At 45.1% G+C, this 14,516-nt stretch overlaps 1 long non-coding RNA gene across 2 annotated transcripts; it reads left to right on the top strand.

Moving 5' to 3' along the window:
- The first annotated feature begins 2,212 nt into the window (after nucleotides 1–2,212).
- LOC103280579 (uncharacterized) lies at nucleotides 2,213–12,772 on the top strand. Of its 2 annotated transcripts, XR_507417.3 has the most exons (4): nucleotides 2,213–3,791; nucleotides 4,587–4,730; nucleotides 6,079–6,177; nucleotides 11,824–12,772. It is a non-coding gene; the product is annotated as an uncharacterized LOC103280579 (long non-coding RNA). The 2 variants fall into 2 exon arrangements; XR_010002936.1 differs by having other exon boundaries at nucleotides 2,213–6,177.
- The last annotated feature ends 1,744 nt before the right edge of the window (nucleotides 12,773–14,516 follow it).

The following is a 14,516-nucleotide window of genomic DNA, read 5'->3' as shown; positions in this document are numbered from 1 at the left end:
CGCCTCCCGCGCAGCTCACCCCGACCCCGCCTCTCACCCAGCGTGAGAGGCGGGGCCAGGGCGCACGGGCCAGGAGGCAGGGCTCCGCCCAGACGGGGCCTTGCCTCCCGCCCCGCGCACCCTGGGCTTTTCCAGGCGGGCAGACTGCAACGGAGGTCCCTGCAGGCCGCGATCGCGGCCTGTAGGGACCTCCGGTGCAGTCTGCCTGCCTGGAAAAGGCCAGACGGGCAAGGCTGAGCTGCGTGGGAGGCAAGGCCAACCCTGGCCCCGCCTCCCACGCAGCTCACCCCAACCCCGCCTCTCACGCAACGTGAGAGGCGGGGCCAGGGCGCACAGGCCGGGAGGCAGGGCTCCGCCCAGACGGGGCCTTGCCTCCTGCCCCGCGCGCCCTGGGCTTTTCCAGGCGGGCAGACTGCAACGGAGGTCCCTGCAGGCCGCGATCGCGGCCTGTAGGGACCTCCGGTGCAGTCTGCCTGCCTGGAAAAGGCCAGACGGGCAAGGCTGAGCTGCGTGGGAGGCAAGGCCAACCCTGGCCCCGCCTCCCACGCAGCTCACCCCAACCCCGCCTCTCACGCAACGTGAGAGGCGGGGCCAGGGCGCACAGGCCGGGAGGCAGGGCTCCGCCCAGACGGGGCCTTGCCTCCTGCCCCGCGCGCCCTGGGCTTTTCCAGGCGGGCAGACTGCAACGGAGGTCCCTGCAGGCCGCGATCGCGGCCTGTAGGGACCTCCGGTGCAGTCTGCCTGCCTGGAAAAGGCCAGACGGGCAAGGCTGAGCTGCGTGGGAGGCAAGGCCAACCCTGGCCCCGCCTCCCACGCAGCTCACCCCAACCCCGCCTCTCACGCAACGTGAGAGGCGGGGCCAGGGCGCACAGGCCGGGAGGCAGGGCTCCGCCCAGACGGGGCCTTGCCTCCTGCCCCGCGCGCCCTGGGCTTTTCCAGGCGGGCAGACTGCAACGGAGGTCCCTGCAGGCCGCGATCGCGGCCTGTAGGGACCTCCGGTGCAGTCTGCCTGCCTGGAAAAGGCCAGACGGGCAAGGCTGAGCTGCGTGGGAGGCAAGGCCAACCCTGGCCCCGCCTCCCACGCAGCTGACCCCAACCCCGCCTCTCACGCAACGTGAGAGACGGGGCCAGGGCGCACAGGCCGGGAGGCAGGGCTCCGCCCAGACGGGGCCTTGCCTCCCGCCCCGCGCGCCCTGGGCTTTTCCAGGCAGGCAGACTGCACCGGAGGTCCCTGCAGGCCGCGATCGCGGCCTGCAGGGACCTTCGGTGCAGTCTGCCTGCCTGGAAAAGGCCAGACGGGCAAGGCTGAGCTGCGTGGGAGGCAGGGCCAACCCTGGCCCCGCCTCCCACACAGCTCACCCTGACCCCGCCTCTCATGCAACGTGAGAGGCGGGGCCAGGGTGCACAGGCCGGGAGGCAGGGCTCCGCCCAGACGGGGCCTTGCCTCCCGCCCCGCGCGCCCTGGGCTTTTCCAGGCAGGCAGACTGCACCGGAGGTCCCTGCAGGCCGCGATCGCGGCCTGCAGGGACCTTCGGTGCAGTCTGCCTGCCTGGAAAAGGCCAGACGGGCGAGGCTGAGCTGCGTGGGAGGCAGGGCCAACCCTGGCCCCGCCTCCCACACAGCTCACCCTGACCCCGCCTCTCACGCAACGTGAGAGGCGGGGCCAGGGCGCACAGGCCGGCCATCCAGGGCCATCCCAGCCGGCCATGAGAGCTCGCTCGTCACCAAACAGGCCTTCCTGTTCGCCGGCGAGCGAGCTCATGGTCCCCGCTGGGAGGGGGGAAGCCTGACGGCGCCCCCCGGGCCCTGCGCCCGAGGCGGCCGCATCACGTGGCCTCCTTGCTGGGCCGGCCCTGTATCTGTGGAGAGTCCAGGGTGTGGCAAGAGTCCTTTGTCACTGGGAAGCCAGCATTAATGTTTCAGTTAATCACCCTAATTAACATTGGAAAGGTTTTTGTCTCTTGCCTGGGGGCATCCTTTGTTCAGTCATTAGCTATCCTCTGCCCTCAGAGTGTTGGTTCAACAGAAAGGAAGAAACCATAAAAATGAACAAAATCTGGCTGCCAGTATTAAAAAACTCTAAAATCAAAACAGTAGATGGGAACCAACACTCTGAGGGCATATATAAACCCCACTTGCTTAGTTTACAACAGACCTCACAATCAGGCCTGTAGAGGGGGGGGGGGGGTATTAGGTGTTCAAACCCCCCCCCCCCCTATTTTTCAGATTAAAAAAAACCCTGGTTTACTCATGAATTTTAACTGGTTAACCAATTTTTCTTACACAAAAGTCTATGAGACACAAAAAAATTAAGAGTCCCTCCAGGCACTATCTCAAGCAGATATTGACAGGCCTGTAACCCACCCCCCTCCCCCCAATTTTCAAAACCCCTCCCGAAATTTTTTTCTGGCTACGGACCTGCTCACAACCTCTGAGAATGCCGGCCATAGATGTGGGCAAAACATCAAAAGAGAATGTTTCTGGAACATGGCCATACACCCTGGAAAACTCACAGGAAGCTGGGTTGCTGTGAGTCTTTCAGGCTGTATGGCCATGCTCCAGAAGCTTTCTCTCCTGACGTTTCGCCCACATCTGTGGCAGGCATCCTCAGAGGTTGTGCCCCTTATATGTATGTTAACCGCCCTGAGTCCCTCTAGGGAGACAAGGTGGTCTAGAAATAAAGTTTTGTTGTTATTGTTGTTGTTGTCACTAACGCCCTTCAATTGCGGTGACCAGAACTGGACACAGTGTGATTCCAGGTGTGGTCTCACCAAGGCAGAATATAGGGGTAGCACGGCTTCCCTGGATCTAGACTGTATACTCCTATTGATGCAGGCCAAAATCCGATTGGCTTTTTCAGCCGCCACATCACATTGTTGGCTCACGTTTAACTTGTTGTCTACAAGGACCCCAAGCTTTTTTTCACACGTACTGCTGTCAAGCCAGGCGTCCCCCCATTCTGCATCTTTGCATTTCATTGGACACAGTATTCAAGATGTGGTCTGACAACGGCAGAATAGCGGGGTATCATGACTTTCCTGGTCCTAGATATTTTACTCCTACTTATGCAGACCAGTTTTTGTTTTTCCGTTGTGTTCCATGTGGAGAAATACTGCACTGCGGTAATGCTCTCACCCGGCACCTTTTTCTGGCTGCCCCATTCAACTCTCACAACAACATTGCCGTCTCGCTCTCTTTCACTATGGCATTCACCTACCAAAGCTTTCCACTGATTCAAATCCGAGTCTGACAATTCGTCCACACATGGCCACTGTGTTTCTTTTTCTGTCTAGATATCTAAAATGAGATCCAATGTGCGGCAGTTGTGTGTCCTGAATACAAGAAATGCAGGTTCAAATTCCCTACTAAAGTTTGCGGATGGTTCGCCCTGCTACTTCTCAGTCTCTTGGATCCAAGAAGAATGGAAGGGAGAGAAATGCAAAAGATAACAATTATGCCCAGAGCTACCGTTTCTGAAACCGGAGGCACCAGCAGGAGAGGCAGTGCAAAGTTTTGCATGTCTTATTGGTAACAGGTCTGTAAACAGTGGAGGCTGCTGGCCTTTTTCCTTTCCTTTTTACTAGCCTCTCCTTGGCCAGCTGCCTGTCTAAACAATCGCAGTGCTGACACATTATGAGACACCAGGTGCCCTCTCCTTCAGCTGATTTGGGGCTTTAAAGCTATGCTATGCTTTACTACAGCTGAGGTTGTAAATTCCTTGGAGTTTCTGAAAGAGGAGAGTGCTGCAGGAGATACAAGAACAATAGAGAGAGTAGTGTGAGAATTGGAAGGTAGGAGTAATGTTGCTGGCAATTACACTTGGACACAAAGTAAGGGGGAACGTCTCCCAGATAAGACTCTCAAGCAGAGAGAAAGATGGTGACAATGCAGTAGCTAGTCTGTGATAAAGGAGCATGTGCATATGGGTTCAAATTTGAGATGATGTGGGAGGAAGGAAAAAGATCTTTTTAAAGTATGATCTGCTACTATTTCCCTGAGGTGAAAGAAGTAAATACCAACTTGAAGTTAGTTCCCACAGATAAGAGTTGCTTGGAAGATTTAATACATTGGGTTGCTGTGAGTTTTTCAGGCAGTATGGCCATGTTCCAGAAGCATTCTCTCCTGACATTTCACCCATATCTATGGCAAGCATCCTCAGAGGTTGTGACGTCTGTTGGAAACTAGGCAAGTGGGGTTTATATATCTGTGGAAAAAAGAACTCTTGTTCCAACAGATAATACCTCCCAAGAAAGGATTCCCTCAGGCAAGAAGCAGCCAGGCTTTGAAGCTGCAAGGCCATTAGATGTTAATCAAGCTGGCCAATTGCATCGTTCACATGTGCCTCAAACAGACAAGAGTTCTTTCTACCAGCCTGGACTTTCCACAGATATATAAACCCCATTTGCCTAGTTTACAACAGACCTCACAACGTCTGAGAATGCCTGTCATAGATGTGGGTGAAATGTCTGGAGAGAATGCTTCTGGAACATGGCCAGACAGCCCAGAAAAATCACGGCAACCCAGTGATTCTGGCTATGAAAGCCTTCGACAACACATTCAATACATTTATATACTATCCTTTGCAGGACTCAAAACTAGCATACCCATGTTGTATCCCATCCAAGAGAAAATCTTGTCAACCGGAAGGTCGGCAGTTTGAGTCGCGGATCGGGATGAGCTCTCGCCATCAGCCCTAGCTTTTGCGTACCTAGCAGTTTGCAAACAGCAATGTAAGTAGTTAAATAGGTACTGCTTCAGTGGGGAGGTAAAAGGTGCCTCTGAAAACATGCTGGCTAATTCGATCAGGAAGGCGTCCACGGACATCGGCCTCCTTAGTGTGGAAAATGGAACAACAGCACCTCCCCATGGCCAAGTCGAGCACAGACTCTAGATGCCGGAGATGAAAAAGCAGGAAGCCTTGCCTCTGTCTGTGTGTCTCTGTTATAAATTGTGATGGTATTGAATGTTTGCCTTGTATGTATTCTGTAATCCGCTCTGAGTCACCTCGGGGAGACCGAGCGGAATATAAATAAGGTATATTGTTATTAAAGTTAGAAAAGGACACAAAGGCCATCCAACCCCCTGCCATCCAGGAATACACAATCAAAACATTTATGACAGATTGTCATGCAGTCTCAGTTTTAAAACGTTCAAAGAAGGGGGCTTCACACACTCAGGGTCAGTGCTATGCTTTTAATTATGTTTAGCCTTTTCTTACACAAAAAGTGACCTGATATAGAATAATTGTTGGACCACAACTCTTATCTGCACTTGCTGCCAACTATGCCAACAGGGCTTTCAATAACAACTGTTGTGGTTATGTCGTTGTTTCATGTCTTCAAGATGTTTCTGTTTTATGGCAACCCTAAAATGAACTGTCATGGAGATTTCCTGGCAGCATTTACCATTGTGTTTCTCTGAAGCTGAAAGAGTAGAGCCTTGCTCAAGGTAAGTCTGTGGATTTTCATGGTTGAACATGGATCTGGCCTGTTTCTTATTCTGAAAGCTATGTTTGATGGAAGAAGGGAGGTCTCTTCCTCCACAACTTCATCTCTATTGACTTATTCACTTGGTCAACATTCCCCAAACTGCTGCCCTCTAGGTTTTGGGCTTTTGGTGCCCATCAGTCCCAGCCACCATGGCTGAAGACCAAGAATGCTGGAAATTAAAGTAGAAAATACCACATGAGGATCACATTGGGGAAAGGAGGCATCATTTTTTTCTCTCCAATTCAACTCTTATTTACACTCCTATCCTGCCTTCACAGCGGGTTTTACCTTTCAGAAACCACACCTAGGATTCCATTGTAAACATAAGAGGCCATCCATGCAGCTTCTTCGTGGTGCTTCTTGCTCATTACCCACCACCAGTTCCTTAAACCAAACCAACCTTGCATTCATAACTCACCACAAACAAGGGCCTCCCCCTTTCCGCTCCAGCACTCCCACGGTGCCACAAAGGCATCACAACGGGGAGTGGGGCAAGCTGTTTACCACACAATAGCTCACTCTTCCGCCTGCCCAAGTACCTTTCAGGATGTTAACATGTGGAACAACACTCCTTTCTTTTTTTTTCTAGCACCACTTTGGAGTAAAAACCGTGTCCAAAACCAAAGGTGAGAATGTTGCAGCCCTACAGATGTTGCTGAATTGCAGCTCCTATTGAGTTCACCATTGGGTATGTTGATGGAAATTATAGCATGGTGTTGCCACTTAAAAGCGATGGACCAAGACTCTCAGAGATCAAGGTTCAAATCCCAGCAAAGCCATAAAAACCCACTGAATAACATTGGCAAATTGGGAGGGACAATGGCAAATCCCCCTCTGTACAAATCTTGCCAAGACAAACCTGAAGATAGGGTTGCCTTAGGGTTACAGCAGGTCAGGAATGACTTGCAGGCACATACCTGGAGGGCCACTTAATTCCTCCACTTACCTAAATCAAACTGTTAGCTCCAACCGCAGTGGACCAGTGAGTCAATAAAAAATTGCTAAGTCAATACTGGAGTTGTGTTGATTTGATGGAGCTACTGTAGTTCAAATGAACAACAGCATTTAACGGTTTATGGTGGAAAGACGGCATAGATATGCTTTTAAACAGACTCGCATATAAATTACACTCCATTTTTTCTTCGCCCCTGCCCCTCGCCCCAGGGCTGGCACAAGACATTTTATTGCCTGAATCAGAGAAGTGAAAGATGTTCCCTTTCTCCCCAATTCCTCAGGCCAAGATACACGATACTGGCAATTATGTTTTAGCCCAAGGCACCAAATCCCACGGTTGCCTGTTCTCATCCCTGACAATGAACATATAGTAGCAACAGTAGTACTATCGGTGCAGCAGTAATAATAACACGCAGAGCTACGATGAAAAACCTTTTTTAATATTGTAGCTGCTTTAAATATTTATGGTTGCTGAATTATAAAATATAATAAAAATATCGTACCAACGTTCTTTCACAAATTTGATATTTTTATCAATTCAGCTGTTACTCAGTTTTGTTTAAGTGCAGGTGCTTTTAGGGATTTAGAATTGTTTCTGTGTTTCATCTCAGCAAATTAAAATGTTTTGCAACTCTATAAGAAAACGTTAATTACTTTCTTACTATTTACTCCCCAAACAAATCTTACAATATAAAAACCCCAAAGCAAGTGGTGAAAAACATTGTACATGACGGAACAAATCTGAGGCCATTTGGGGGATTTAGAATGCCAAATTCCTATAAAACCAACATAGATTTTAATAAGTTTCTGTGACTCACAACTTTGCAAGCCTGTGCATTTAATGAATTTGCTAGTTTTTCTTGATGCTACAAAATCTGTCACTTGCGTGGCCTTCCTCTGCCTAATGGTAGATCCAACCCCCTTTCACTAAAGCTAAAACATCTTGTAGCGCCTTCTTCTTCCTTCCCCCTCCACACTCCCAAATCTCACAAACACTTTCCTTATCTGACCTTCACTGCAACATGTCATACAGAGCAGGGCTTCTTAAAACTTTTTCCATTCGAGATCCCTTTCGGTCTGGTAACCCCAGCATATAGGTATATAAACCAATAATAAATCAGCATATGCAAGGCTTGCTAAAAAGGTTGGCTGATTTTTTTTTTGGGTTAGCATTTTCTGCAGAGTCCACTATAAACACTGTATGTTGTTGCTAACGGATTTGGGTAAATGGGTGGCCTTCAGAAACCTTTTCCTGTTGCCAATTTTTCTGACACCAACACTGATCTAAGGAGACCCCATTTGGGGTGAGGACCCAGAGTTTAAGAAGCAGAGATATAGGACCTCATCAGACTAGAGCTTGGATCCCCTTTAAATCCACTTTAGGGAAGGGGCTTTAAACAGCTCAGCCAGACAAGTCCTAAGTCTTACCAAACTACAAACCCCAGAATTCTGCAGGAGGCAGAAACCGGATTAAAAGTCGATCCATGCTCTAGTGTGATGAGGCATATAGAGAGTATCTCTCAAAATGGATACACTTGTTAACAGCTAGTTGTGGTTATGCTGAGTATTTGAAGGCTATGTAGATACATTTCTGTTGAAGAATAACTTAATAATTTCACCAGGGTAACAAATTCAATCTTAATTTTCCATTTTATGCCAGGTATCCACAGCAGTGCAGAGTTGCTCACCTTGCAAAAGCCTAGAGCTGCAAAGCTCACTTACTAATTTTGCAACATTTCTCTGTATTTTAAATCTTTAATCCTGTTAAGGGTGTATACATGTTTTGATTTTTAAAATCCAAACTTATAGGATGTTATAGGTGTATAGTTTTTTAAATTATGGGGGAAATTCTAGAATTATTAGACATTTTTGGGAAACATTGCTGCCCTCTCCCCCGCTACCCACCATTGCTGTCTATGTTCTTAAGAGTGTATACATGAGGGAGGGCTGCCCAAAAATATCCAGAATTATTGTCTTAAGGTGGTGTGTGTGTATATATATAACACCCCCAATACATAATTAAGATATATACATTTTTTTAAACTGCCAAAATATCCAGAATCATGGTCTAAGCTGTTAAGAGGGGAAAACACTGCCCAAATGTTCTGAATTAAACTGATTACAGTAGAGTCTCACTAATCCAAGCTAAACGGGCCGGCAGAAGCTTGGATAAGCGAATATCTTGGATTATAAGGACTGATCAAGGAAAAGCTTATTAAACATCAAATTAGGTTATGATTTTACAAATTAAGCACCAAAACTTCATGTTATACAACAAATTTGACAGAAAAAGTAGTTCAATACGCAGTAATGTTATGTTGTAATTACTGTATTTATGAATTTAGCACCAAAATATCACGATTTATTGGAAACATTGACTACAAAAACTGCTTGGATTATCCAGAGGCTTGGATAAGCGAGGCTTGGATTAGTGAGACTCTACTATATTATTATTACTGTATTATTATTAATACCTCACTTTCTCTTTCTACAAAAGAGACTAAAATGGCCTACTTACTTGATAACCTGGAACTATACAAACATTAAAATAGAACCAAATATTAATGGTATTAAAAATACACATGTAAAATCCTTAAAAACTGATTATACTGTATTCAAAGCTAAAAATCTCTATATATAAGAGAGTGATGGCATCAGGGCAGCGGACAGAACAACAAAACTACAGGCCCCCCAACCTCGAAATTTGACAACACAACCCATCATCCGCGGCTCTAGGTTGATACAACAAAAAGAAAAGAAAAATAAAGTCCTAATTAGAGGGAGAGGAATAATAGTTTTTATCCAATTGCTACCAGTTAGAAGGCTAAGCTCTGCCCACTTGGTCTCCTAGCAACCTACTCAGCCCAGGGGACAGGCACAGTTAGACCTCACTTAGGCCTCTTCCACAAATTATCAGATTTTAACTGGATTATATGGCAATGCAGACTCAAGGCCCTTCCACACAGCTATATAACTCATTTAGAATCTTATCTGCTTTGAACTGGATTATCTTGACTCCACACTGCCATATAATCCACTTCAGTGTGCATACTAAACATAAAGGCAACCATACAACAGACATTCAATACCACCACTACCTCAACAATTTCTCACAACACCACCAGACAACACCACAGCAACGCGTGGCCGGGCACAGCTAGTACATTATAATATTATCATTGCGCTCTGGTACTAGCAAGTTAGCCACCACCATGGACATCATTGCAATTTAGTTAATTTTAAATTTTTTAGTGAACCTCTAGTCTAGAAGCTCTGTTAAGTGAGATTCATGCTTTTATGGTTAGATATAATTTTATTGTTTAACTGCTTGTGCAAATTTAGTTTAGTTAATTATGTTATAATTACTTGTTTGATGTTGGTTTATTTATTTTATTTATTTATTTTATTTATATACTGGTCTTCTTCCCCAGGGGGACCCAGAGTAGTCTTACACAATGGCAGAATTAAATGCCACATATAATACAACATATAGTAAAAGCAAAACATAAAACACAAATACAAGCCGGTATCCAAATCAAATTAAAACAATTAAAACCATGTTTGCTTTGGGATTGGATGGGTCATTAATTGTATTAATATTTATACCTCTCTCGAGGCACTGAATGTTTGCCTCTGTGTTTTTGTTTGTTGGAATCCACCCTGAGTCCCCCTGGGGAGATAGGGTGGAATACAAATAAAGTATTATTATTATTATTATTATTATTATTATTATTATTATTATTATTATTATTAAAACCACAGCACCCTCTGACTTGATCATAAAAACCTTAAAAAGTGTCAGAATAGCTGACTAAGCTGTTACGGGTATATGCATTTGAAGGCAAAAATATCCTTTAAGCCAGCGTTTCTCAACCTGGGGGTCAGGGGTCCTGGGGGGGGTCACAAGGGAGCTTCATCAGGGTCACCAAAGGCCATCAGAAAACACATTTCTGATGGTCTTAGGCAATCCCTTTGACAGAGAAGGCTGAAGATCTTTCTGCCTGTCATTTGGCCCAATTCTATCATTGGTGGGGTTCAAGGGGCTCTTTGATTGTCGGTGAACTGTAAATCCCAGCAACTACAATCCCCAAATGACAAAGTCTATTTTTCCCAAACTCCATCACTGTTCACATTTGGGCATATTAAGTATTCATGCCAAATTCAGCCCAGGCTCATCATTGTTCGAGTCCACAGTACTCTCTGGATATAGGTGAACTACAACTCCCAAACTCAAGGTCAATGCCCACCAAACTTTTCCAGTATTTTCTGTTGGTCATGGGCGTTCTGTGTGCCAAGTTTGGTTCAATTCCATTGTTGGTGGATTTCAGAATGCTCTTTGAGTGTAGGTGGACTATAAATCCCAGCAACTACAACTCCCAAATGGCAAAATCAGTCCCCCAAACTCCACCAATATTCAAATATGGGTGTATTGGGTATTTGTGCCAAATTTGGTCCTGTGAATGAAAATACATCCTGTATATCAGATATATGCATTACAATTCATAACAGTAGCAAAATGACAGTTATGAAGAAGCAACAAAAATAATTTTATGGTTGGGGGTCTCCACAACATGAGGAACTGTATTAAGTGGTTACGGCATTGGGAAGGTTGAGAACCTCTACTCTAAGCTGTTAAGGGTATATACATTTTTGGGGGAAAAGACTACCCACTATCCAGAATGACTAAGGACTTCATCATACTTGAACATCTATTTATTTTAAGTCTGGTTTCTGCCTTCTGCAGAATCTGGAGTTTGTAGTTTAATGAGGCCCAGGATCTGTCTGGTTAAGCAGTTTAAAGGCTCCTCCCTAGACTACATACAAAGCAAATACAGTTGGCCCTTGATATCCACTTAGGTTTGGTTCCAAGATACCCATCAGTACCAAACTCCATGGACGTGCATGTTCCATTATCCATAATGGCATAGTAAGATGATGTCAGAAAATTCTCAAGTTGGAAGAGACCCCAGGGGCCATCCAGTCCAACCTCATTCTGCCATGCAGGGGTAAACAATCAAAGCACTCCCAACAGATGGCCATCCAGCCTCTGCATAAAAATCTCCAGGGGAGACTCCACCACACTCCAAGACAGCACATTTCACAGTTCAACAGCCCTTAATGTAAAGAAGTTCTTTCTGCTTAGAAGTTCTCTTCATATGTTCAATGTGTTGTATGAAGCTGTTGTTCAAATATACCACAATGACTCAGAGTGGAATTATCAGAATTACTTTAGGACGTTGTGGAAAATAGAGACTCTAGGCCACCTAGATCATCCTACTCCCGCCAGGTCCACACACCAAGCTTATGCTAACAGTTCACCAGAGGAGTACACGGTGTTAAGTTCTTGAATATGGGTTTACAATGCTATCTTCAATTGTAGGTGGAACCTAAATAAGGAAGTAAACAATGAGGGATAACCCAGTGACTCAGAGCGATGGCACAGATGGAGTGAACAATGACAAGGATCTGATTCAGCACAACAGGAAGGAGAACCCATTGACCGAAGGAAAATGAAGTTCAACAACCTCACTTAAACTTTTGAAGATTGTTTTGCATAGCTCTTACTGTACAGACATTTAATGACCAGCATACACCTCTCATAGGAGTAGCCAATAGCTTTCCAAGTTTCATTCCTTCTATCCTCTTCCAGAATCAGCAACTACATTTGATATGGTTAACACCATGACACAGGCTACTGCTGAATGTCCATGAGAGCAGAAAAACCCATTTTAGTCCAGATATTTGGACTGCCCTGTGGTATTTTCATAATTTACTGCTAATGACACTGAGTTAGTTAATTCAAGCCTGTGAAGAAAAGAGCTAAACATGATGAGGAAGCCAAAATCCCCTCTAGTCCTTCTTCCTCTATGGAATCCCCAAAGACTGAGTAATAGGGAGTTGTGAAGGGTATTAGTCAGGATTTGTTCCTGCCAATCCAATTCAGGGTGATTTTTAAGCTTCTCCGGTGTCTTTGACAATTCCTTCCCGCTTTCAGTTTTGTACAAGTTGAGTATCCCTTATCTCAGGCATGGGCAAACTTTGGCCCTCTGGGTGTTTTGGACTTCAACTCCCACAATTCCTAACAGCCGGTAAAGTCCAAAACACCCGGAGGGCCCAAGTTTGTCCAAGCCTTCCTTACTAGTATTCCAAACTACTCTGAAATCCAAAAAATGTCCCTATTTGTGGCCGAGATTCTGACTTATTTTCTTTCTGATGGTTCAATGCACACAAACTTTGTATTATGTGCAATAGTATCTTTTAAATTTGTATATTGCCTTCAGGTTATTTGCATTTGGTGTTTATGAAGCATAAATGAATGTAATGTTTAGACTTGTGTATCAGCTCCAATATATGGCACTATGTATGCATATGGAAACACAGATACCCAAAATCCCTCCCAAAAATGAAATCGAAAACACTTCTTGTGCCAAGCATTTCAAGTCAGCCTGTAGATTGCCTATGCAGACATTTATTTCTTGATCCCTCTCACAACTCAGCACTTCAGCCCCATAACCAAGTGGGGAAAACCCAAAAGTTATGATAATACGGATACAAGAGAACCTTATGTCGCTGTTAAATGCCTTATAGGACAATCTTATGCTTGTTTACTCAAAGGTTTGTCCCATTGTGTTAGACTGAATAAGCGGCCAAGTAGGTCTACATAGGAACAGTAGCCTGGATGCACAATCAGAAATGTATAAAGTTCTACTAGAAGAAAAATACTATTTTGAACAAAGCTTTGCATAACTTTTTTTTCATGCAGATTCCATTATATCCAAAAATTAGTCATTTTTTCCACAGTGGCACAATTTGTTAAACCTTTGTGTCGGCTGAGCTGTTGACCTGAAGGTTGAAGGTTCAAATCTGCAAGAAAGGGTGAGCTCCTGTTTGTCAGCCCTAGCTTCCCATGCAGGGACATGAGTGAAGCTTCCTAGCAGGATGATAACACATCTGGACATCCCCTGGGCAACATGTTTTTTAGACAGCTGATTCTTTCACACCAGAAGCAACTTGTAGTATGTTCTCAATTTGCTTCCTAAACTAGCTAAGGACTAATAGGGTGTCAGAAAAAAGACAGAAAGGGATCAAGACATTGCCATCTGAGACAGAAAATGCAGTTGGTAAACACCCACCATCCCTAATTACAGGCATATCTCGGTTTACACAACCTCTGACAAAGAAACTCATTTGTATAAAGCCTTTTTATGCCTACAATGTCCAGCTTTTCTATCTTGTCCTCTCTCTAGCAGGTTTTTTTTAATCATTGGGAAGATGTTCAATGAGAGCTGGAGAAATTTATATTTACAGCATCAGGTTGTAGCAAGGTACCTGCAGTAAACAACACAATAACTTTTGTTCTGGGGAAGAACAGGATTCTACTATAGCTAATCCCACTATAGTCGTCTGCAGCTCCCTGCAATTGGAAAGGTAATCCCAGCTGCCCCCAGAATCCCTTGTGTACATAAACATCAGAACTTATATTCATTAAGGGAGACAAGAGAAAGCAGATAAGCCTACCTTTCCTTCTACCCCAATATGTTTTTTTATATAAAAGTGTATAAATATGGCTAACAAAATGGAAAACATGAGAAAAGTGGAGACGTGACAAAAATAAAAAACCCTTAGATGTTAGAAATATTAGCAACCTTAGATATGCAGATGATACCACTTTGATAGCTGATACCGAGGAAGAGCTGAGAAGGCTTATAACCAAGGTGAAAGAGAAAGTGCAATAGCTGGGTTGCAGTTAAACATCAAGAAATCCAAGATTATGGCTACCAGACTGATTGATAATTGGCAAATAGGAGGAGAAAATGTGGAGGCCGTGATGGACTTTGTGTTTCTAGGCACAAAGATTACTGCAGACGCAGACTGCAAATAGGAAATCATAAGACATTTACTTCTTGGGAAGAGAGCAATGACCAACCTCAATAAAATGGTGAAGAGTAGAGACATCACACTGGCAACCAAGGTCCACATCAGGGGTCCTCAAACTTTTTAAGTGGAGGGCCGGTTCATGGTCCCTCAGGCTGTTGAGGGGCCGAATTATCATTTGAAAAAAAAAAAAAACAA

The sequence above is a fragment of the Anolis carolinensis genome, chromosome 1 (assembly GCF_035594765.1).
Source record: "Anolis carolinensis isolate JA03-04 chromosome 1, rAnoCar3.1.pri, whole genome shotgun sequence".
NCBI lineage: Eukaryota > Metazoa > Chordata > Lepidosauria > Squamata > Dactyloidae > Anolis > Anolis carolinensis.
Note: the sequence above shows the minus strand (reverse complement) of the source record. Positions and strands in the feature narration are given on the sequence as shown.